Raw genomic sequence first — 23,861 nt, 5'->3', positions numbered from 1 at the left:
CTAAACTTTCACAGGTCCAGATCTCCCAACGGTGCCTTGCAGTCCCCAGCTTGTATGAACTCATCTAGCCGCACCAATCTGAGGGAGACCTTCCCAGCAGAACCTGCTGAGATCTTGCCCGTAATTGCCCTTCAGAAAGGGAACAACACCAGATTAGTAAGCAATTTCATTGTGATCTGCCTTGGCGTTTACATCTTGCTTGCTTTCACCAGGCATCAGCTCCCCAAGCTGGGCAAAAGTTAAATCCCATGAGGATAGCACGGGCAAAATACTCCTGACAATTTAGCAACCAACTGACAAGTGAACAACGCTGACAGTTCTGTGGCTCAGCTTTCGCGACTACCGCGCTGCCTTTCCTCCGGGAACCATACGTTTAGTCAGTGCAGCGTGCAACGAGGCTGCAACATACTTCGTCCCATGGTATGTTTCTCTTCTACAACCAAAACCCCTTTACTCCTCTGGTGCCTTAATTTGCATTATAAAATCATCTGAGTTTGTGAGAATTGATTTCATTAAAAGCTGCCTCCAACCCCAAGACCGACAGTAAAATTACTGGTGATTGAATTGCCCCCTCTGTCAACTAAGACCTATTGCAGGAAAAAAAACCCAAAGATCACTTAATCTTGGCATACGTAATGTTTTGGTAATGGTATAAAAGCCAAAGTCGAGCACTGTAACCACTCCAGTAAACACAGTCTGTTAGGTCAAAGCATCCAAGACTCCATCTCCATACTGAAAAAATCCTGCACAGAGCCAGCATCTCACAAGCTCTCTCTTTCCCTCTTTCCCTGCACGTAGGCTCTGTTGTCACATCCCTGTACATCCCATGGTAACTCTCCAGCCCCACACCTCCATGTAGTATAATGGGTACTGCAGGGAGGGATGCAAGGCGGCTCCTGGCACTGTGCCATGTAGGATCATTTCCTGAGCTTCCAGAGCTTGATGGGACATTCCTAAATGGACCTTCTCAGACAGATCCTCTCTAACCCATAGCACAGCATAGCACAGTGTAACGTCAGGAAAAGGCAGTGCTGCACTGAGATCTGCTTCCAGGCACCATTTTCAACTGAAATGTACTGGAATGACATTTATCTCCGTGAATGCCGTGGAGAAGAAACTCACTAACCAGCCTTAACAATGAGAACGGCAGGAAAAGACTTTCTATATTTATACTATTATTATTTTTTTTATTACTACACTATGCAGTGAACAGCTGGGTATGGGCATGCAGGGGGAGGACAGGCACAGAGCCAAGCTGCATAATGGGGAGTGCTTTGGTGTCAGGGTTCCCACACACACACACACACACACCCCCTTTACGAAAGAGGAGTCAAAACGTGTCCATGTTTTCTGGTAGATACCACGGCAAGGGAGAGTTCTGAACAAGCAACAGCAGAAGGATGCTGAATTGGCTCCATGGATTCATTTGAGAGCTCTGCCGTGGAGTAAAATACACCACACGAGTCCTTAGATAAAGTTGTAAGAGGCAAGGAATGTCCTTATGAAGTGACCCGCTGCAAGAGCAGAGCTCGCAGTACTGACCGAGAGGAAAGGTTAGCATTGGAGATGGGCTGAAAAATGCACTGAAGGTGAAAGCTGGTAGGTTACGCTTGATGCCAAGGGAATTTTGAGAAAGGAGGCAGAGAGAAGTGATACGAGCGGCGCACTGGACTAGGAAACTGTGGCGCCTGCAGCTGCCTTGCAAAGGGGCAAGAGCCTGAATTCACCCAGGCCAGAAGACAGAAGTTGCAGCAACTAAGAAGTCTCAGTTGTGCAGAGAGAGAATGAAGGACACAGAGGCCAGCTGATGGTCCACAAACTTTGATCTCTCATTCCCTTCTACTCCACTAAGCCTCCTCCCCCTCTCACGTGCACGCATGCTTACACATAGCGGCACACAAAACTATTATGTGATATTGATGTTGGCTTTAACACAACACTACATCCGTACTCAGCAAAAGTTAAGCACACACTAAAGCTGCTTCAGTTCTCCACTAAATAGGAAGAGACTAAAACAGTCCTGAATGTAAGTCTGTAAGGCTGGCACTCCTACCACCTATGCCATAACTCTTAAATACTGCGTCTCGCATCTACACATTAAGCTCTCCAGGACAGGAAACACCACGCATTAATGTCCAAAGCACAGGTTTAAGTGTTTGTGATGCTGAACAATCATTACGGGAGTCATTCAAAAGAATGCAATGACATTAAACTAAAAACTTCCCCTGTCGTTAATAATGATGCAGCCTTGGTCACAGCCTCTAACGCAGGGAAATTAATCCCCTGACATGAGGAGGAAAACGGTCTCTCCCGCGAAAGCCTCTGTAAGTAGAGTTGTTCAAAGACAATTAACAGCTAATGACCTACTCGCCTGTGGAGCAGTGTATTGGTGAGACTCTCCAGCCAACTTGTCATGCCAGCTGGGAGGCCAGTTCTTTTCTGCTGGGGCTGCTGGAGCCACTGAGCTCACCTGGGACCTCGGGGCAGGCACCTGAGCAACTTCTCACAGCACAAGCAGCAGGGAACCCACTGTCACCCAGCGCAGTCCCCAGCACTGGCTGGAGAAACCACTCCTGGCACACCATGGCCTCATCACACAGGGAGAACGTGGTTGTTCTGCTCCCAGGCTGCAAGGGGACGTGGTGACCTGGTCAAGAGTGGGGAGCACTCGGATTTTGAGTGGAGGATACAAGCTTGGGGGAGTACAGTCGAGATACTGGAGGGCTGGGCTGCTATTCAGGGGACACAGCAGAACCGCATGCAGCCGAGGGATGGAAAATGCAAAAACCTGTATTTGGGATGGAAGAATCCCTGGCAGTGCAGGCTGGTGGGCACGAAAGCCTTTCTACAGAAGAGGAGCTTAGGGGCTGGAGCACAGCACATACAGGGAGATGCTGGGATAAATGGCTTTGCACAGCCTTGAGAAGGAAAGACGAAGGCTGGTATCACTTGGTCTTACTTTTCGTGTTGAGTGCACACCTGATCAAACTTTGACACTGGTCTTGCTCTGAGCACTGTGTTTGCTCACATGATCTCCAGAGGTCTCTTCCAAAGTTATTCTAGGATTTTATCTTCTCCAGCAGCCCAATTCCATTTCACATGTTCCCCGAATTTCTCATATTATTTCTTATACATCTGTGCATATATATAGGCAGATGGTAGACACACAGGCATTAGAGGAACTCAACCTTTAAGAAAGTTCCCAATGAGGAATTCGTTATGACATTTCGCTGAACACTTAAAGCAAAAAAAAATAAAAGAGCAGAAAGACAGGAACCTCAGAGTATTTAAAAAAGAAATCTGAATGAAAGTGGGGGCGACCTAATTAGAATAAAACGCTGCTTATATTCAAAGATCATCAGTTTGAAATTTCAGACTGGCTTTCAAAAGTTCATAACGAAATGGAAGAGATGACTGATGCCTTTGGCTGACATGGGAAATCTTACCAGCTTTTGATCTCTGCGCACACGCAATCCAGTTATTCAGAATTGTACTTTCTTGTGTAGTTTGAAATAAAGCTTTCGTAACGCTTCCCATCCCTTTGTTGCAAATCAGGACTGAAACATTCAATTGGTGAAGTTCAGCATAAAATCCATATCAAGCAGGATTCAACGTACGCCGTATCACGCGATAGAACAGTTGGCAAGGACATTGCCAAGAGATGCTACACACGACTGGGTACTTGTTTTGGTGGTGACAAGTAGATCTGGAAATCCCAGAGGGAAGCTGTACAGGGATTTACAAGTTCCTGCCTATGTATTTCCACAGTGAAAAGAAGCAGCCTGCTTGAACAGCATCCTGGAAGCCTGCTTCAACAGCCTTGCCAGGCTTTGGTAGAAGCCTCTTGGACCTTCGCATTTCCCAGGAGAAAGAGCAAAGAGCCTTCTCTTGACCCCTGTTTTCCTGGGGAAGAAACCGAAGCAACTCAGGTGCACTAAGGCAGACGGCACGTCTTTGCTGCATTCTGGACCTCAGCTCCTACACCAAAACCTCTGGGACCAAGCAACACGGAGCTAACTACCAGCCAGCTGAAGTGGTTTCCTTGCAGGTGCAGTTTCCAAAACGCATTACCCTCTCCAGTTCAGCAAACTGGAAAACCAGTGACTGTCTTCTCAGACCAAGAGGAACAGTACAGGCTGTCCACGACACAGCACACATCAGGCGCTTGACCAGGAGACTGCCGAAATGCCACGTGCTTGTGGCCTCCCAGGGAATGGGTATATTGGGTCAATAGGGCCACATAACCACTTCAGAAGGTACTGAAGATCAAGGGGGTTGCTGGTAGCTACTACAGCATGCTAGAGCACTTTCCAGGAGATCTGAGAGAGACAAAGCTCTAGAAAAGGCTCCCAACCCACGCACCAGGCATTTGCTGCACCTTTTGCCTGTGCGCCCATCGGCATTCTGCTTTGGGGCTAAAGTGCAGGTTTGAAGCCGCTGCCAGCTCATCTCCACTTAAGAGCTCATTCTAATGAAGAATAGTGGATCCCAGGGACCAGATCAAACCTACTGGAAAACCAGGTTCTGGACCCCACAGGGTTTTTGTCAGGGTCTCAATACCAGTTGCTTTGATCTATCATCTCTGATTGCACTTGCTACTATAGACAAACTGCTGGTAAAGCTGATGATAAATTCTTAAATGTCTCTTCCACCAGCTCAGAGCTTGCCCATTTCTTAACACTGCCTTTGGTCTTCAGGAACTGAGCTCCTAGAGCTGTCGTCTGCCACACAGGATCTTACACAGCCCGAGGGCAGTCCAGCTGCCTTCCTACATTTGCTCGTTCAATCTAACAGAATCAGTCTTGCACGACTGTGCACTGAAGACACCGTTGCACTATAAAACTCCACTCTGCAGCTTGCAGAGTTTTAGCAGAGGCTGCGCCATGCTTCAAACACTATAATCAACAGCAAACCCCACGTGCCCTGCCCATTTCCAGCCACGGCAGCAGTACAGCAGCTCACACGCTCTGGCTCCTTTTTGTCGCTGTTTACCAACTGTATTATCACACAACAGTGTTTTGCACAAAAAGAGATGAGCTCCCTACCTCTGAGGGCTGATGCAGTAGCGGGCCGCCCCGTTACCGATGTTGCGAACCAGCAGTGTTTTCTGGGTGCTGTACTTGACTGGACAGGCTGAGAAGTTCACCTGGTCGGGGAAGGCCAGGATAGCTCGGGCACCTATAGCTCGGAGAGGCACAACAAACTTCTCCCCTTTCTGTGATGCAGATGAGCTCGTGGAAATAATCCTGCGGGGAAAGAAACAATCTCAGCACAATGCTTTTAGTACTTTCCCCACGGCAGAAGGAAAACTGCTGTTTTCTATGGCTGTAGCAGTATCATTCAGTAACGCAACAGTACTTTTTACCTTCATGAGCTTTCATTCCAGTAGCATGACTTGCACAGGGTCGTTAACTTGCAAAGGAGAAACAACCCCATTGATTCACCTGCTTTTGCAGCAAGCTGGCAGCACCACAATTACCTGATGCTTTGATTCCGAGACACCAGAACAGTCTCTTCATGCAAGGGATCACAGCACTAACGCAACCTGCTTCGATCGCCACTGCAGACTATGGGAAGCACCACTGAGAACCCAGCTGTGCCACAGCACTAACTCCAGTGCCAGCAACGCGGCGACCTCGTTGAAGCTTGGCAGGGGATGCTCAGGTACACTTTCAAAAGGACTTCACCACACGCATAGTCAATGGTCAGTCTTCGGTGAAATACTTCACAAGCTGGACACGGTAATTGCGGCAGCGTCAGGGCAGTGCAGGGTACGGCTGTATTTCCTGCCCCTTCTCACAGCGTTATAGGGCCAAGGCTGGGGACACGCACCCTTCAAAAGCCACCTGATCCATCTCCCCACACCAGAGCTGGCTCAGCTCCAGACCCAAACTGTTTTTGCGAGAGGTTTCACAAGTACCTAAAAGCGCTAACAGTTGCACCCCTGCCCTCAGCAGCCTATGCCACCTCTGCGCTAGAATTAAAGGGTGTTAGTTCTTCCTGTGTCTGAACTCCGTTTCCCTTTACATCTCACCCAGCCTCAGGGGGCACAGGAGACAGCTCTGGCTGATGCCGTAATCACACCCCTCTGTAAGGTCTGTTCTAGAGGAGTAAGTGACGGCGTGCCTGGTTAGCACACCCACCCCAGGCAGGCGGCATCGGGAGCTGCACACGGGGGACACTCAGACACCCCACCAGAGCAAAGCCGGCTGTGCAGTCCCAGCCACTGCCTTCTGCAGAACAGAGCCAGGCAATCCCCCCCGCGCCCCGGCTGTCTGGCGTTTAGCAGCAGGAAGGCAAATCAAATTACCAAAACCATGTTACTGTAGAGATGAGCAGAGCAGTCTCCAGATGTATGGCGTGGCATCGCTGCGCTGGAACTATCACCTTGCCCCCACTGAAATCAGTGGTAAATCTGCTGCCATAGGGCCAGGAGCCATTACCCCCAGCAGCGCTCTTATGGATGAGCTGATAAAAACTCTGCTTCTCGTCACTCACTGGCTGCCCTGATTTTTTCCTCAGTGCTTTTAATTAATTTGATATTTTTATCACTGTTGAAGCAGCAAGCGCTTTAGGATTTTAATGATTTAGGAATTGCATACAGCAGCAAACTCCCTTCAGCAGAACCGATCCAGCCTCCGCCACAGCTGGGATTTCCTGCTCCTGTCCCCATCCCCTCCTGGAAGGGCCCTAAGGCAGCCAGCCCAGGCACAGACACGCACCTATTGCTCTAACCCAAGCGCTGACAGCCAGCGCCTCACCCACCACCCAGCACCTCGCCTACCACCTGCTCAGCTGGGGTTTAAGCTTGTCAATACAGATGCTGCCCCATCCAAGACAAAAAGAATAATCTCCTTTTCTAGACATCTCAAATATTCGCCCTAGAAACTGCAGAAGGGCTTTTGCTTTTCCTATTTGGAAGGTAAAATACTAGGAAGGGAACTGCAGCAAGCAACCTGCATGATTTAATACCGCATTTCAGGAAAGCGTTTCATCTTCAGCAAGTCGTTCTGAGTTAGCAATTTTGTACTCAATCTTGCAGCCTAAGCCCTCTAAAATAAAAGCTATGGGCAGCCCATATGAATTTAAAGCACCTATTATCTGGCTACTTCACGTCCTGCACTGTTTCGATCCTCAGAAACTCATTAGCAAATGAAGAATGTTATTTGCTTTTGTTGTTGTTGTTCTTTTGGCCACACTACTGTAACAAAGGCATTGCAAAGCCAATTGAAAGCTACCTGCCTTATTAAGTCTTGGCATGCCATATTTACTTAGCTCCCTCTTCCAGGTGCCAGGTAGGCAGAGGAGGATGCAAGTTCAGATCAGCAGGAGGATAAAGAAAAAAGGAACTTCAACAACTGGAGCTACTTGGAGCAAGTAAAAGGAAGTAATTGTCAAGGTGTTGTCATTGCTAAGGAGCAAATGGATCAACAGCAATGCAATTAAGAGCCCAAGAAATAAATCCCCCCCAAAAGCAAGCACAGGCAGCCTTCCCAGCTCCGTTGCTGGTGAGGGGCGCTGGGACCACCTGCACAGCAATGCACAAGGGATTTCTCCAGGGACCTGAGGGCAAGGCTAAAGCAACAAGGATTTGGTTTCACAGAGACAACCACGACCTTGAGAGAGAAAGATGCCTCTCGCCATTCATGCAGATGCACATTATGCTCCAAGCCCCCTCTCCAGGGACACCGTGGGACATGGCATCCCGTGCAAGGCTTGACTCAGCACTTCAGAGCGGGCTGACCCTTCAGCCACGCTCTACCACCCCACCAACGTGGGACCTTGCACCAGGCTGAATGCAGCGCCAGCCCAAACAGGGGGAAACCCAAGGCAAGAGGGGTGCTAGGCAGAAGCTGGCTGCTTGTGCCACTGTGAACCCATGGTCCCTTAAGCTTTTGAAAGCTGAATTGCCCTCCCTTGGGGGCAACAGGTTGCAAAGTCTCTACTTCAGCACTGCCTCGTGTTACCAGGGCACTAACCCTGCTACGCACTTGCTTGCAGCCTAGGGGCACAGTTGAGACCAGTTCAAAATGTTGTTCTGCTTCGCAACTGCAAACCCTTAGCAGACTGTTTAAGACCAGGTTTCTAAATAAACGTGCCTGGATGACAGAGGGGTTGCATCCCATCTATGCTTTAAAGTTTGCTGTGTTTAGACACAGCTTCAGGCTATAGGTTTTCATGAAAACACGACTTCATCCTGCATACAACTCCCCTCTCAGTTTCACGGAAGATACAGACAGTTGTACGATGGCTCCCCTTCTCGTGCTCCCCTGTGACAAGCAGTAAATTACAAGCTCTGGCCTTCCAGGTATCACCACTGGCGTCTGAACTGGCACCCACTGAGACTGAAGCAGCTGCTCGTCTTGGGTGTTGTTTCAGGCTCTTTGTAAACTCAGGCTAACAGTAATTACTGTCGCAGCAATATCAAGCCTAACTGCCCAGAACCCCAAACTCAGATGTCAGTTTCCCTGCATAACCTATCCCAAATGCTTCACTGAATTCCTTGCAGCAGCCAACCTGCAAAGAAAAGATCCTTGTAGCATGAGGTAACACAGCAAGCCAAGCAGGGAAAGCTCCCGCTGAAACCCTGATATAAAAAAAGGCTGGAAAATAAGGGCCGTGACAACAGAGGAGAGACCAGAGGATGAAGATCCGTTCGCAGCAGAGGGGGTGCCCCTGCGCCTGCCCCCCTCAGCCGCCGGTTCGCAGGAGTCTTTGAAATGAGTCACTTGGCTTCAGGTTCCTGTGGCGCCGCGCCATTTGCCTTGGTCTTCTGCCCCTTTCCTCCTCACAAGAGTCATCTTAAAAGTATTCTTGGAATAGCTTCTGTGCACAACAAAACATCTAGCAGGGCTGGGCTGAATTTTAAAGGACTTCATTTCAGTCATGCAATAACTCACCGTCCTGTCATATTTCAGAGTAATCAATGTGCATTAATTCAGTCTCCACTGAGCATGAGCAATGAATTTCACAAACCTCACAGACTGAACTTGCACTGCCTGAAAACAGTGCACTGCTACAGTGAAAAGAGCAAGAGGACAACACAGAATAAGCTCTGCTATGTTTTTATGTGCTTCTTGCTTCCTTCTTCCTTTACAATAAACTACTAATAAGCCTGAAGGACGCACAAATGGAAGTATTTCTGTCTGTTGTTTATCTGCCGGTCAGTGCCACAATGGTTTCCAGTTCAGCAGAGGCCGTCAGACCATAACGCAAGAACACACGGGAACAGGGGCTGGCACGAGAACACCCACGCTGTACAATGGAGCCATAAAACAGAAACGTGCAAATCAGAAGCAGCAAGAGTAACAAACTGGAAATGTTGCCCAGCAGAAAAATTAGCAGTTCATTTATAACGCAAGTGCCAATAAACCAAGAGGCGCGTCAGCTATTCCTTTTCTGACAGTCTGACCACGTGGCACATTCCCAAATGACTGCGAGACAGTAGGAAACTGCTCATTTTCCAAGAAAGGGCTACGTGGCATTTCAGCCACTAACAACTCACATGGCCCTATTACTTAGGGCTGAGGCACAATTTTACTCCTTTCAATCAGGAGTGACTTCACTGAAGTCAGACTTACTCCAGGGAAGAACAGATTCAAAGCAAGAGAATGACACAAACCGGCTCCTCATCAGGAAGACCCAGACCCCACTTCACTGGGTTACCCACAGTCCCTGTGGATCATGCAGTATCAGAGATGTAGGAGTTATTCAAAGGCAGCACTCCTGAGCCTTCCACAACTAACACACAGATACTCTGCAGGGAAGCAACTGCAAGCCCAACACAGGTGGCTTTACAGAACCATCTCCCAAAGCCTGCCTCTTGGCTAAGGGCTTTTCAAGGTGCTCTGCACATCCTGACCATGCTACTGATGCATTTCTAGCTGAGCGACAGCACTCCGGCACTTTCCTGACTCACACTCCATCAAGTACGAGACAAAAAGTTCGATTTATACAACATTCTGGTTCTGCTGTAGAGTCCCCATGTGCTCCTCACCAAGCAGACCACATCCCTCTCCCAATGCCCTGCAAGGAGCACAAAACCCAGGTCGGCAGAAACCACCAGGGTGTCGCTCGAGCTGTGCAGAGGACCTCGCTGGCACAGCTCCCTAATGCCACACACTCACCAGTTCAAGGGCAAGACAAGGGACAAAGTACTGGACATGAGTGGTCCTGGGAGTTACCTCACCCTACTTCTATTTGGGGTGATGTTCATGTGTTGCTCTGCTGCTTCTCTGTAGTTGAAGAGCAGCTCTTTGCCCTTCATGGGAACCGATTTACTTCCATCCCAAAAATGAATGCTCATGAATACTAGTCAATCACATTTTAAAGGAAGCAGTGTCCCCTGCAAAGCCTACCTCGGTGGGATTAAGCTCTTATGTCACTTGGGCAGTATGGAGAACTGCCCTAAGCCAACATCATTTTAACCTTCCATACGAATGACGTAAAACAATTTCTCAGTCCCTCCGCAAAGCAACAGATCATTTCACAAGCATGGGGAGCCAGGCACCACAGGGCATTTCCTCTCTAGTTTGCTACAGCCATGCTGTTTGAGGATAGGACAGGGTGTTCAACTACATCTAAGCAGCAAACGGAAGATGAGAGAACAGCTGTGCCCAAAGAGAGCCTGCACCTCTGGCCTGGCACAGAAACACCAGCTGGCTCAGAGCGACCCCCTCACCTTGCATCACCCACAAAGTCACGCAAAGAACTGTGCCAAGAGGCAGCAGAGTGCTGGTGTAAAGAGTCAGCCTGTCTGTCTGTGTTCCCCTGCAGGGCTTCCTCCCTTCCATGCCAGGTACTAAACCCTTTTGCGTTAACAAGCCTCCAGGTAACACCGCCGCCCCTTCACATCACGGCACAGTGCCAGACTTGCCAGGGCCACAGCACCGATGTTCCAACCTCCGAGCAAAAGCACGGCACACGGGGCAGGGAATAGGTGCCAGCTGACACAGCAACCACAGCCCCATGCACGCAGGCACAGCCACACCAGCGTGACTGCCCAAAGGCTCCAGGCTAACACTCTGCCTGCAGATGCTACCTGCCCCTTCACTCCTGTGTGCGCTCCAGATGCCTCAGTCCTCTGCAGCACACCAGCCTCCTGCTGGTTAAAGACATCTGGAGCTCAGCGTGTCTGGGCCAGGCTGGCTCCCTGCCACGAGCACAGCGCATCTTCTCCCCTAGAATCACAGCTGGAGCACAGGTGGGCAAGTATCCTCAGGGGCAGCACAGCGGCAAGGCTGGAACACAGAGGGTATGAAAAAGCATCACCTTCGCTCCAGCCCAGGGTGAGGCAGGGAACTGGTTGCCAGACGGGAAAGGGGAAAGCTCTCTGGATCTAGCCATTCCCCTAGCGTTTTCCATCATAATTAAGCCCCTAACATCGAGTAGAGAGGTGCGATGGCTAAACACCTTATCAGCACCCCTCCCTGCCATTTCCCTACTGTCCCACGTGCGCCTTCCCCTGAAAACGCCCAGGAAAGCACAGGGAGGGAACGCACAGCTCGTCAGTCCCTGCTGCGGTGGCATCGCATGGTGCTGCCAGCCAGGATGTGACCAGCTGCAGGCTGCCTGACCACAGCCTAGAGCAAACCTCGCAGCACGGCATGGGCTATGACCGGTGTGCAAGAAAAGTGCCGGCTTCAGACAGAACGTTCCGCCGTCTCACTACTGCGGCCAACACGATATGCATTCAAGAAGCAACTCCAGTTTTCAAAGGTGGTGGTCCTCACTCTGATCAGGCTCAGCTTTGGGTCCTCCAAACAACAGGTTTGTATTTATGCAAACAGGCTTTTGTATTTATAATTATCAGAGCAAACCCGTAATTATGCAGCAATAGTCAGATACTAGAAACCAACACCATGAGAGGCCACCCCACCACACAGTGCACTCTTATCCCTGAAGCCAACAGACATGGCATTAAACGTTCCAGCACCAAAGGATAATCACAGTCTGAAGCATAGAAGAGCCTCCAGCCTATGACAGCATCATCTTCACCACAGGAAAAGTTTCCCCCAGCTGCAGATCCAGTGCAATGCCACCGAAACCAGGACAGTGCCTCAAAACCCACAGCAGATGCCCTGTTCTGAACCCAGCCCCGCAGGTTCACCTCCCACTGAAGGCACACACCTCTCGGGACCTCCAGTCTCACCTTGTTCTCATCAGGGGAGAAAACGATGCGGAAAGTCGCAAGCATGCCAGGCAGTACCTTGCGGCACACAGCATGGTGGCTGATCAGCTTGAAATAAGGTGAGCTCTCCAAGATGACCTTCACCAGCCCAGGAACCTGCAGAAAAGAGAGGAAAGTATGATCTTGCAGCTTGTGGAAACAGGGGGAGAGAAGGCCTGGTGATACCACCTTCACAAAGCACTTTTAGCTCTGGAGGTACATACACGTAACACATAAGAGTGAACATTAATCCCTTCTGCCTGGGCAAAACAGCTCGAGGCCAGAGGCAGCAGGGCGATGAAGGAAGGGCCAAGCAGGGAAGACACCAGCAGCACGGCGGTATAATATCTGAATCAAGTCACCCGTGTATTCAATAAGCCCAGAGAATCTGCTGGCTTCTGCCCGTACACATCCAGGCAGACATGCCCCTAGAAGGGGCATGTATTATCTGAACGCCAAACAGTACGTGTTAATCCTGGCGGAAGGAAGAAATTCACTTTAACGTGCTGGGTTTGAGCGGGGCAGTCAAGCTGCGGTGCTACAGTCATGTAGGCAGACCAGCAAGAGGGGACCACAGATACTGTGGCCTTACTGGGAATAAAAGCAGCAAATGAAGAGCAAAAGGAGGAAACACAGGAAGACAAAGAGACAACCCCAGAAACAGAGAGATGGCTGGGAAAAACCAAAGGGAGCTGGAAAGAAGCAAGGGAGAAGCACAATATGCTACAAGGAAAGGCTGATGCAGAGGATGAGAGCCAGCAACCTGGCCAAGTGATGGAAAGCCAGGCGACCCCCCAGGCTGTGCCTATCAACTAGGGGCTTCAAAGGCATTTTCTGCCCCGAGATACATGACTGGCACTGCCTGGCGGTGGTTTCATTATTAAAAGCCAACCTCTGCTCTCCGGAGGCTCCTGCTGCCTGTGACTGTAGCCAGGCAGCTGCCAGCGCAGGCAAGCCAGATCCCTGGGGACCCCTGCCCACCCCCAGCAGTCCCTGCAGGCACCCTGCTGCACGGTTCTGCCCTCTGGGGCACCACCAGCACACAGACAGCACACAGGCATTTCCCTAGCACATAGAGAGCAACCCCTGAGCGCCAAATCTCAAAGTCTGAAGCAGGTGATTTGGACTGGTGGGCAGCTTCACGGATCAACAACAACCCCACATGAGGCTTGGAAAAAATGGAGGCTCACTCTGCACCACCCACCCGAGCCTGGTAACCCGTGGCCAAGGCAGTCCTGAACTCTCCAAACGCCCTTGGAACCCAGCAATGTCCTGGGGCGGCGAGTTCCAGGAGCCAACTTCACAGTGCAGACAAGCATTTTGGTCACCATGTCCCTTAGAAGGGGAGCACGTGTGGCTCAGACCTTCAGCAAAAGCCACCCAGAACATCTGAGGGTGCTGAGGAACAGCCTGAAAATAGAAAAGCAATTTTACAACACAGGTAAGAGCAGGAAGTATATAGTACAGCACTTCTGTAGTTGCATGATTACAGAGCCTCTATGCGGAATACATTTTGCTGTCAGCTGGATTTTTATGGGGCAGACAACTTCAGGCTACCATGCAGTGTAACTCAGTATGATTCAGGGGAATGTGGGAAACTGGCACGAAAAACTTGAGACGGAGCACAACGTTGCTTTTCTCCAGGACATCGCCAAAAGCCAACCAATTTAGAATATAACACCCTCGCAGGATTATCCTCTCTGTCTTTCTGTATTTAAAACATACCAAAGATTTTCCTGGAGCTTATCTTACTTTTACACCCATGCTCTCCAGTGGTTGAGCTCTAACTAGCTTCACAACTACGTTGTTTTGGGAAAAAAACCACAGTTCACACATTGCCTCCCCCTTCACAGGGCACGTAAATCCCAAGGTGCAGCTTTACACAGTACAAGTTTATTATCATTTACTGGGAATGGCAGAAATGTTAATGCAGATGATCTTTTCCACTTGAGGAAGCATGAATAGAGCAAATTAACTGTTTGCCTGTTGGCTGGTACTTGGCAAAGATAAACATTTTGAAGTGCTGCATGGATAATGGAGCAGGTGAAGCCAAAGACTCAGTGGGAATGAAGCAGAGAGTAGGAAGAGAGAAAGTGAGGACTGAGGCACATTTTAATCAGGGACGAGGATACCTACAGCAAAGACTGCCCAAAATTCAGCGCAGATCACACCAGTGGCATCCCCCGGGTGCAGGCACACATGCTGCATCTTATCAATGTTCCCAAGTTAAATGCCAGACCAGGAATGGTGCAGTACTCTCCCGGAATAACTGAGGGAGCACACCCGCATCCTTCCTTGCCAAAGGGTCTTCCATTTTCACCCACATCCCTGTCACAACCTGTTATCTCAGGAGATACTTGGACTTGCTGTTCTTCCACCTGCAGTATGCCTCGACAGCTTTTTTTTGTTGTCCACCTGTTTGCCCTCCCCAACAGGGAAATTTGGAAAGGAGGCGAATTCACTGTCTCTTGTGCACACTTCCATCTTCCCATCCCACCCTGCCCTCACGCATACCCCTTCCTCTTCATTACAGAAGAGTATCCTTAATTACACCCCTCTTTCTGACCTGTCTCTACTGCCCATGCACTTACTGCTACGTATCAAGAGAAACCCCTGCGTGTATGAAAGTGCGCAGGGAGAGAACACCGAGCTCAGCTCCTTTCCTCCCTCCTGCCTTTTCCCACCAGCTTGCCCTTGGCACATGCCTCATTCCAGCAAACGTTTCCCCAGCTGAAGTTCAAAAGGTCCCAATTTCCCTCCTGACAGTGGAACAAAACTGCTGACATTTTTCAACTTTTCCATTCTCAACTTTCTTGGGAAGTCTCAAAATGATCGTTTTTTTCAAGTAAAGGTGGAGACCTTTGAGGGCACTTTACTCCAAACAGGCCGTGGCTCTCCAAAGGGGAAGCAGAGCATCACGTTGTCTCAGGAAAACCTGAGCAGAACCCAATTAAGCTTAGCAGGAGCCTGAAGGGGCACCTAAAGGCCTCCCGCTGCTGCTGCTAAATCAGCCTGCTTCCACTGCTGTTTCAAAACACCTTTCCTGAAGCGCTGTTACCACTAATTATAACTTACTCCAGCATAAAGTGGAGAAGACCCCACCCCGAGCTCTGACAGCCCGTTCAGCTCTCTGTGCAGCTCACCCAGAGGCAGAGGTGCCCTGTGGAAACTGGGATTAACCACGGAGCCACCAGGACGCGGTGCACACGCGAGGGAAAGCACGAGGGCAGGGAAGAACTGTACAGCCCCCAACATTCCCACCCGTGCAGGGCTTCCACGGGGAAAGGTGCTGACCAGAAAAGCTCCTTTCAGCTAGGTACCACCAACACACAGCCAAAACCAGGGGGAGAAACCTCAGCATGGCAAGGTTTCCACCGTCTTGCAAAATAAAGGCGGTGAGACGTTTTATTCTGGATGCGCTGTGCTGCAGCAGGCGACTGGCTGTGCTGTGCACCGCACGGATGACACTGCTCTCCAGTTCCAGCACAGGGTTAAACTTCCACATCCCAGCACTTACCTTGTCCACGTTCCTCAGAATCAGTGGCACTTCATAGACCTCATCGGGGACGTAGCTCTGAAATACCACCTCTGATGGGAAAGGCCGGAACAAGCTCTGTTCCAGGGCAACTGCCGAGAACTGGAGATGCAAAAGAGAGCAGAGAGTTTCAGCCGCGGGGAGAAAGACTCATCGGTGAGAGAATACAACACTGGCCTCCAGCAAAGGACAGTCCCTTGGTGAGTACGCCTGCCCAGCTCACGCTAGGGGAACAGAAGCTCACCCACCTGTGTTCTGAGCAGATCAAAAGTTTCTGGGCCACACTAGAGCAGGCTCAAGCGAGCAGCTCTTTTGGCAGGTGTTTCTCCAGGTCGCCTTCTCCAACAGGCAAGGCAGCACTTACCTCCGGCAGAGCCCTGGGCTAACACGGTCACACAGCTCCAGAGCACTCACTGCAAGAGCTGTAAGCACTCGTGGAGCAAGGGAAAGCCAAGAATTTACAGGAGACCCCATGGGAAACAACTTGGGGATCATCTTTACTTTGAGACACAGAGACCGAGCCCAACACATCCTCAAATCTCTTTTTTGACACACAGCCCAGAAACCAGGAAGAAGAGAAGACAGGCCAGAAAGGAACACCGCCGTTAAGAAAGCGACAGATGAGGTGGTAAGTTCCAGGTACTTTCCCAGCATCACTGGGCAATCTGAGTAAAGCTGGACTTGGCATCTCCTTTTCCCACGAGCTTTAAATGGATGCTTCATTATATTCTATTATTGCCATTTTCTTTAATACCACTACAGAAGCAGGTCTGAAAACATACAGAAACAGCAAATGCTTACAGCGCCGAGGCGTTACTTTGAGAAAACTCCTCCCTGCTCTGCCTCCCCCCTTCCAGCTGAACTCTTCACACTCACAAGACACAGGCACGTCTCCTGCTTCTCCACAGGAGTCAGGGTCGTGCTGAAGCCAGCGGCCACAGCACACGGCCAGTTCTGTGTGCGCTCGTCCGAGGCGTTCCCAACCTCACGCGCTGTCTAGGGCAATCCTTAACCAATTTGCTACAGGTCTCTCGCTGGCAGTTTTCCACTCAACAGCCTACCTCAGTCATCTACCCCTTTGGAACGTGTGTTATACTAAGCAGATCTGTAAGAAAAGCAGCTTTAAACACACGTGTAAATAAACACTGATCCAGATAAAGCACACCCACTCCCCTCTGCCCAGGGCCATTCCCCTGTGTACCCGGCAGCCTGAAAAATCTAACACCCTGTACGGGTCCCACTCGTTGTTCCAACCCAAAGCATTCATGCAATTGCTTTAGCTACACCTTGAGTAGTTACCGTAGGCCCTCAGCCCTCAAAGGCCAACGCTGCCACCACTGAGGGCATCCTATGACCCCAAGTGTTCGACAGAGACTACACCAAACCAAGGGCTGGCTATTTCAGCAGGAAGGTGGGAAATTGCAAGCTTGCATCCTTGTGGCCCGCCCCAGCCTTCCCCCAGTATCATGCTTTAGCCGCAGTAGCTCATCTCCAGCAAAAGCCACCAACTTCAACAGAGGTTGTTTATATGGGCTTAGCGCAGGTCAGGACTTCAACATCTCACTGGGGAAAAATGTTTTACCTTTCCCCCAGCAGAAGGAACTCCACACCGGCAGCAGTCTGAAACAACAACAGGACTTAGTCACCAAGGCATTTAGATAAGCTGGAGGCAAGCCTGTCACAAGCACGCGCTCTCTTCAAACGTCACATCAAACAGCAAGGAAAAGGGCAAGAAAAGGCTACCTTACGATGGGAGGCTTCGCTCATGTCTAGAAACTGGATAATCTGGGGTCGCCGCATCTCCCGAGTGCTGGCCAGCCTCTGCTTGGTGGTAAGAGACATCTCCTTCAGGAGGGCAGAGGGAGTCAGCTGAAATGCAAAACACCAGCAAGAGCTACAGAACTGCCTTTATTCAGAAAGGCTTTTCTTCTTCAAGAGCCACCGATGAATAATTTGTGATCATAGCCGCTAGGATAGTCCTGGAAGTCCCATAACTACCTGTTGAAATATTTACCATTAGTAAATTAATGATAGAGAGTGCAATACACATGCTCCAAACAAGTAGCTTTGTCCCGTTAGCTTCTCCTTCGTGATTTGATGTGACGTGTTGGGGGTTTTGCTCTTCGGGCATTTGTTTCCTTTCCAGTTTGGCCGGAGTGAGCCAGTGACCTTTGAAAAAGGTTGGGAGGAGTTACCAGAAATCCCTTAACTCCACCCTTGCACAACGCTCACAACCACCACACATGTGGAGATGTCACTGCTGGGTGAGTCAGGAAAGCAGAAAATCAGTGTTGTGCCAAGACTGAGGTGGAGAGGAATGGCTCCAAGTTTTAGTTATCTCTTTTGAATTAGCACTTGTTTTCTCTGTTTGGGCCTCCGAGACCCCTCCACAGAAGTATGCAAAGGTATCTCCTCGACAGAGCTTCAGCACCAGGTCATCTTCAGCCAAGTGAGCTCTGGTCAGCAAAGGGCTGTCTGAGGATGGGGAGGAGGAATTTCCCTGACTCCGCTGCTGTCTGCAGCGCTGGATCTGTGCTCCACACGGGATACGGGACAGAACAACTGTTTTGGAACCTGTTCCATCTGGGACCAGCCATACCTCTCGAAACCTTCAAGCAGAGTTTGAGCAGCCCACCACGTGCCCAGCTGCCTGGAGGGCAGGTATGGTCAGAGCAGCGCTGGCAAGCATCCCGAGGTGACAAAACGTTACTGCCCACACAAAGGGGGCGGAGAGAAGCACACGCTCACGCTTCAGCTATTCCGGTGCAATGCCCGGTACGTTCATTTAAATGGCTCCAGTGGCACATCCAGACACAACTCTGGACTTCCCCTGAAGCAGCACACAGTCCATCCCCTACCGCACCATGGTCACCACCTCCGACAGAAGCATGGCAGCAGAGAGACGGGGAGGTGGTGTCCAGCTTCACAGTGCTGCCAGACAACAGGAGGGGCAGGTAGAGGAAGGACGCGGGGGCAGTTTCCAGCCTTACACAGCTCCTACCTGGCCGCAGCAGGTACTTACAGTTGCAGGCTTCTCTGTCCCTCTGGCTAGCTTCGGCTTACGAGGCACTACCACTTGGCTCGGGAATCTACCAGCCATCCTGGAGGACCCCGTGAACCAGCGGGGCTTTCCAGTGGCCATGCCTCAGTTGACCTGCAAGGAACAGCAACGGGACTTGGAAAACCCAGCATCCCCTTCCATGGCAGACCCAAAGGAGACAGCTGTGTCTCCGGGCTGTGGCTCCTTCATAACTGGAGAGCAGCCGGCATCCCCACCCTGTTTCATAACTAGACCATATTTCAGTGGCAGAGTTAAGACTGATAGAAGTAAAAGCCCAGAACAAACACTCCAAAACAGCCTTTTGCTGTGGGCGCAGTCCCACAAGCCACAAACACGCATCAAAGACTGCTGCCACTTCTCATCTTCTCCCCCTCTTCCATGTATTTTGGAACTATTTGCTGGAATTATTATCCAAATCTCTATTAATACCCAAACTGTCCTTTATTACTCTTTAAAAGTTTTTTGGTGGGAACAATGTCACTTCACTGCTTCATTTTGCAAAAACAGCTGACCCGATGTGACTTTGTGCCTGACCCTACTAAGTGCTCAGACTATTATGAACAACCTTACACCCAGGGATCGCTGCTGCCCCAAGCATCAAAATCAGACTGCTCTCCTACTTTGCAAACCAAACGCCCATCCTTTGTGCAAGGAGCTTGGTGATGTTTTTAACTAAGGGACCATAGAGTTCAACACTCTGATTAACAACTATGGTTTCTCAAAGCTAATTTGGTTAGGTTACAAAACTTATCCAGCAAATACGACTCCTTCCAGGCATGAAATTACCATGCCCAAGAGCCTTTCTCCATGGAGAATGAGGGCCTTATTTTTTTCACTTACTAACACCCAAACTCTAGGCTCCCTACAGGCATGAAAAGCTGTAGCAGCAGAAATAAAAGCATGAAACCATTAAAGTCGCATGAGCAATTAGCTCAAATAGAAATACAACAGATGTGACAGCTTGGCCACTTCAGGCTATCCTAATGGCAGTTCCTCTCAAGCATCCTTATCCTGCAGGCAGCGTGGCTTAACAGGTCCATGGGCCATCCTTCTTCTATCACCAGCCTGCTGACAACCTCCCCATCTGTCTCTCAAAAAGTGGGTGTGCAAGAAAGGGAAAGAAAACACCCCCAGAAAGTGGGTCTCAAGCACCGACAAAAGTCAAAGGTGAGTATGTACAGCATTTACTAAGCACTACTTTGGACGAGAAATCGTTTCCCCTCCCTTTCTGGCTAACTGGACCAAGGAACAGATGGATGTCCCCACCTCTTTTTTTTTCTGGGACTTGAAAGACCAGTGGCCTCAAACCCAGCTCTACCCTAAAATTATTTTACATCCTGACAATAAGTAAAAAATCACAGATCCTACCCCCTCCTGCTTCCTCCTGTTCCACATCATTTTTCTTCATGTGGACTTGCTGTACACAGCTAGACACCATTCTATGCAAAGACCACCATTCCCTTCCCCTCAAGTTTGACCCACATCCTGCAAACGAGGCAATACTTTCAGCTCATTACTCCCGAAACAGCTACAGCATTGCGCATGTTCACGGTACCAGGCCCTTCATAGTTTCAGGGAACAACAGGGTTGCCATTTCCTTTTGTCCTTGCCGGGAACATGAGAGAACAGCACGGTCCTACGGACACAAGGGCATGCTGCAGCTGGAGCTCGGATTGAAAGCCAGAAATAACTATTCGTTAAGAGAGAAATCTAATGGGGATGATACAACACTAATCTGGGTATCAGTGCTTTATTACTGGGTCTTGGGAGTAACTGGATTATTTGTTTCAATTTTCTAACTATAATTTCACTTCACTTGAAACTAATCCTGCTCATCATGCCCACACCAGTTATTTCCAGAGGGCTTCCAGTCTGCATGCCCCCATACCAGTCCAGCAGCTTCCCCTACCCTCTAGCCCCAGAGTTAGGCACTTCCACAGCCCCACTTCCCTGGAGCCTGCAGGGACCAGCCTCCTGCATTAGGAGGAAAGCAGCAGAACTAAGAAAGCAGCCACATTCTCCTGCGGGGGCAGGACAAAACAGCAACCGCAACACAGCCCACCTCCAGCCACCACCCCTGGCTGCTGCACGGGGAGCTCCATCTTCCCCACCTCAGAGAGCCCTTCACCCCCCCCAGAAATTAAGGACAGACTGCAACTGCCCCTCTGCTCCAGGCTCAGGGCACAGACGGCTCGGGCACCTCGACTGTGGGTTCAGAGCATGAACGCCCCAACCCTGGGCAGGGGAACCAGCTGCGCCAGGACACAACAGCTACCATCACCTCAGAAAAGCAATGAGGAAATATACCCAGGGCTGGGGTACAATTCCTGACGTGTCTCAGGAAACCCAGGTGTGCCAGAGCAGGGTGCCAAGCTCCAGCCCCCTCCCCCACGCTCCCTTTACTCCAGTACCTACTACTATGTACTGCTCTGCTTTTGTGCTGTGCCTCACATGGCTGCCCGGGCAGGGTGAGAAGCAGCAAGAGAATTCCTGCCTGGCACCTTCTCCAGGGGAGCAGCGCTGCACTTTGCCAAGGTGAGGTTTTTTGGCTCTGCATGATTTCAAATGTGAGGGGTCTGTTTTCTCACCACAGAAAGCAGGGAGCAGAAATATTGTGCTGTACCTCACATGGCTGCCAGAGCACGGTGAGAAACAGCAAAACAATTCCTTCCTAGCATCTTCTCCAGGGGAGCAGCGCTGCGCTTTCCCAAGGTGATTTTTTTGTTCTGTGAATGATTCCAAGTATGAGAGGTCAAATTTCTCAGAACAGAATGCATGGAGCTGAACTTTTGTGCTGTTCCTCTCATGGCTGCCAGGGCACGGTGGGAAACAGCAAGAGAATTCCTACCTGGGATCTTCTCACCATGTCCTTGCAGCCACGTCAGGCACAGCAGAAAAGTTCGGCACCCTTCTCTCTGTGGTGAGAAACTGGACGCCTTTACATTGGCAATCATGCAGGGCCCCAAAGAGTCACCTTGGCAAAGTGCTGCACTGTCCCCCTGGAGAAGGTGCCAGAATGGAATTCTCTTGCTGCTTCTCACCCTGCCCTGGCAGCCATGTGAGGCACAGCACTCAAGTTCTGCTCCCTGCTTCCTGTGGTGAGCAAAACTGACCCTTCAAAGCTGCAACCGTTAAGAGCCCAAAAAAATCATCTTGGGAAAGTGCAGCACTCCTCCCATAAAGAAGGTACCAGGACAAAATTTTCTTGCTGTTCTCACCCTGCCCTGGCAGCCACGCGAGGCACAGCACAAAAGTTCTGCTGCTCCCTGCTTTCTGTGGTGAGAAAATGGAACCAAAGTTTGTGCACTCCTGTAGAGCCAAAAGAAAAAAATATATCTTGGGAAAGTGCAGCACTGCCCCCCTGGAGAAGGTGCCAGGCAGGAATTCTCTTGCTGCTTCTCACCCTGCTGTGGCAGCCATGTGAGGCACAGCACAAAAGTTCTGCTCCCTGCTTCCTGTGGTGAGAAAACTGACCTCTTTTCAGTGGCAATCATGCACAGAAAAAAAATAATCACCTTAAAGCGCAGCGCTGCTTACCTGGAGAAGATGCCAGGCAGGAATTCTCTTGCTGCTTCTCACCCTGCCCTGGCAGCCATGTGAGGCACAGCACAAAAGTTCTGATCTCTGCTTTCTGTGGTGATAAAATTGATCCTTCAGAATTGCAATGGTTAAAAGCCCAAAAAATCACCTTGGGAAAGTACAGCACTCCTCCCATAAAGAAGGTACCAGGAAAAAATTCTCTTGCTGTTCTCTACCCTGCACTTGCAGCCATGTGAGGAACAGCACAAAAGTTCTTCTCCCTGCTTTCTGTGATGAGAAAATGGACCCAAAGTTTTTTCACTCATGCAGAGCCAAAAGAAAAAATATATCTTGGGAAAGTGCAGCAGTGCTCCCCTGGAGAAGGTGCCAGGCAGGAATTCTCTTGCTGCTTCTCACCCTGCCCTGGCAGCCACGTGAGGCACAGCACAAAAGTTCTGCTCCCCGCTTTCAGTGGTAAGAAATTTGACCCAAGCATTTTGCACTCATGCAGAACCAGAGCTCACCTCAGCAAAGTGCAGCACGGCTCCCTGGAGAAGGTGCCAGGCAGGAATTCTCTTGCTGCTTCTCACCCTGCCCGGGCAGCCATGTGAGTCCCAGCAGAAAAGTGCTGCTCCCTGCTTTCTGTGGTGAGAACATTGACCCTTCAGAGTTGCAGTCGTTAAGAGCCAATAAAAATCATCTTGGGAAAGTGCAGCCCTGCCCCCCTGGAGAACATGCCAGAAAGGAATTCTCTTGCTGCTTCTCACCCTGCCCGGGCAGCCATGTGAGTCAGCACTAATGTTCTGCTCCCTGCTTTCTGTGGTGAGAAAATTGACCAAAACCTTCTGCACTCATGCAGAACCAGGGCTCACCTTGTGAAAGTGCAGCACGGCTCCCCTGGAGAAGGTGCCAGGAAGGAATTCTCTTGCTGCTTCTCACCCTGCCCTGGCAGCCATGTGAGGCACAGCACAAAAGTGCTGCTCCCTGCTTTCTAAAGTCAGCAAAATTGACTGTCCACAGTTGCACTGATGTAGAGATAAGACTTTCTTACTCAAAAGCAAAACCCAGGAAACCACGTACCCCTGGGAACCCCCTTGTCCTTCCGTGTGGCTGGTGACTTCCCATGGCTCTTCCACAAGGCAGGACAGATAACCACGAATTTGGAAGCCCACGTTAGTTCAAGTACACTTAGTCCTCTGACAGTCACTACTTATGGGCCAGCGGTCCTCTCACCCCTCCACAGATCTGCCTGTTAGTCCTCTAGCAGTCATTCTCCATGGAGGGACCACAAGTCCTCCACACCTACCCACCAGCTCACCAGAAATGAGTCAGACCACGCCAGAAGTGACACTGCCTGACCTGCAGGAGATCTATTAGACCAGTAACGATGGTTTCAAGACAGAAAAAACACCACCATCCACCAGCACAGCAGAAAAACCACCAGAAGAAACTTCGTACACAAACCAAAGGCACCCATCCGTACTGTACAAAGGAAAAAAAAGCTGAAAAAGGCACTCTCCACAAAAAAAAACCACCACACAGATCACAAGATAAGATAAAAATGCCATAACCCCAGG

General features: G+C 50.2%; 1 pseudogene; it reads right to left on the bottom strand.

Moving 5' to 3' along the window:
• Positions 1–18,846, bottom strand: part of LOC101911161 (hydrocephalus-inducing protein-like) — a 68,235-nt pseudogene extending 49,389 nt beyond the window's left edge.
• Positions 18,847–23,861: the final 5,015 nt, after the last annotated feature.

Source organism: Falco peregrinus, chromosome 14, assembly GCF_023634155.1.
Source record: "Falco peregrinus isolate bFalPer1 chromosome 14, bFalPer1.pri, whole genome shotgun sequence".
In the NCBI taxonomy this organism is placed as follows: domain Eukaryota; kingdom Metazoa; phylum Chordata; class Aves; order Falconiformes; family Falconidae; genus Falco; species Falco peregrinus.
Note: the sequence above shows the minus strand (reverse complement) of the source record. Positions and strands in the feature narration are given on the sequence as shown.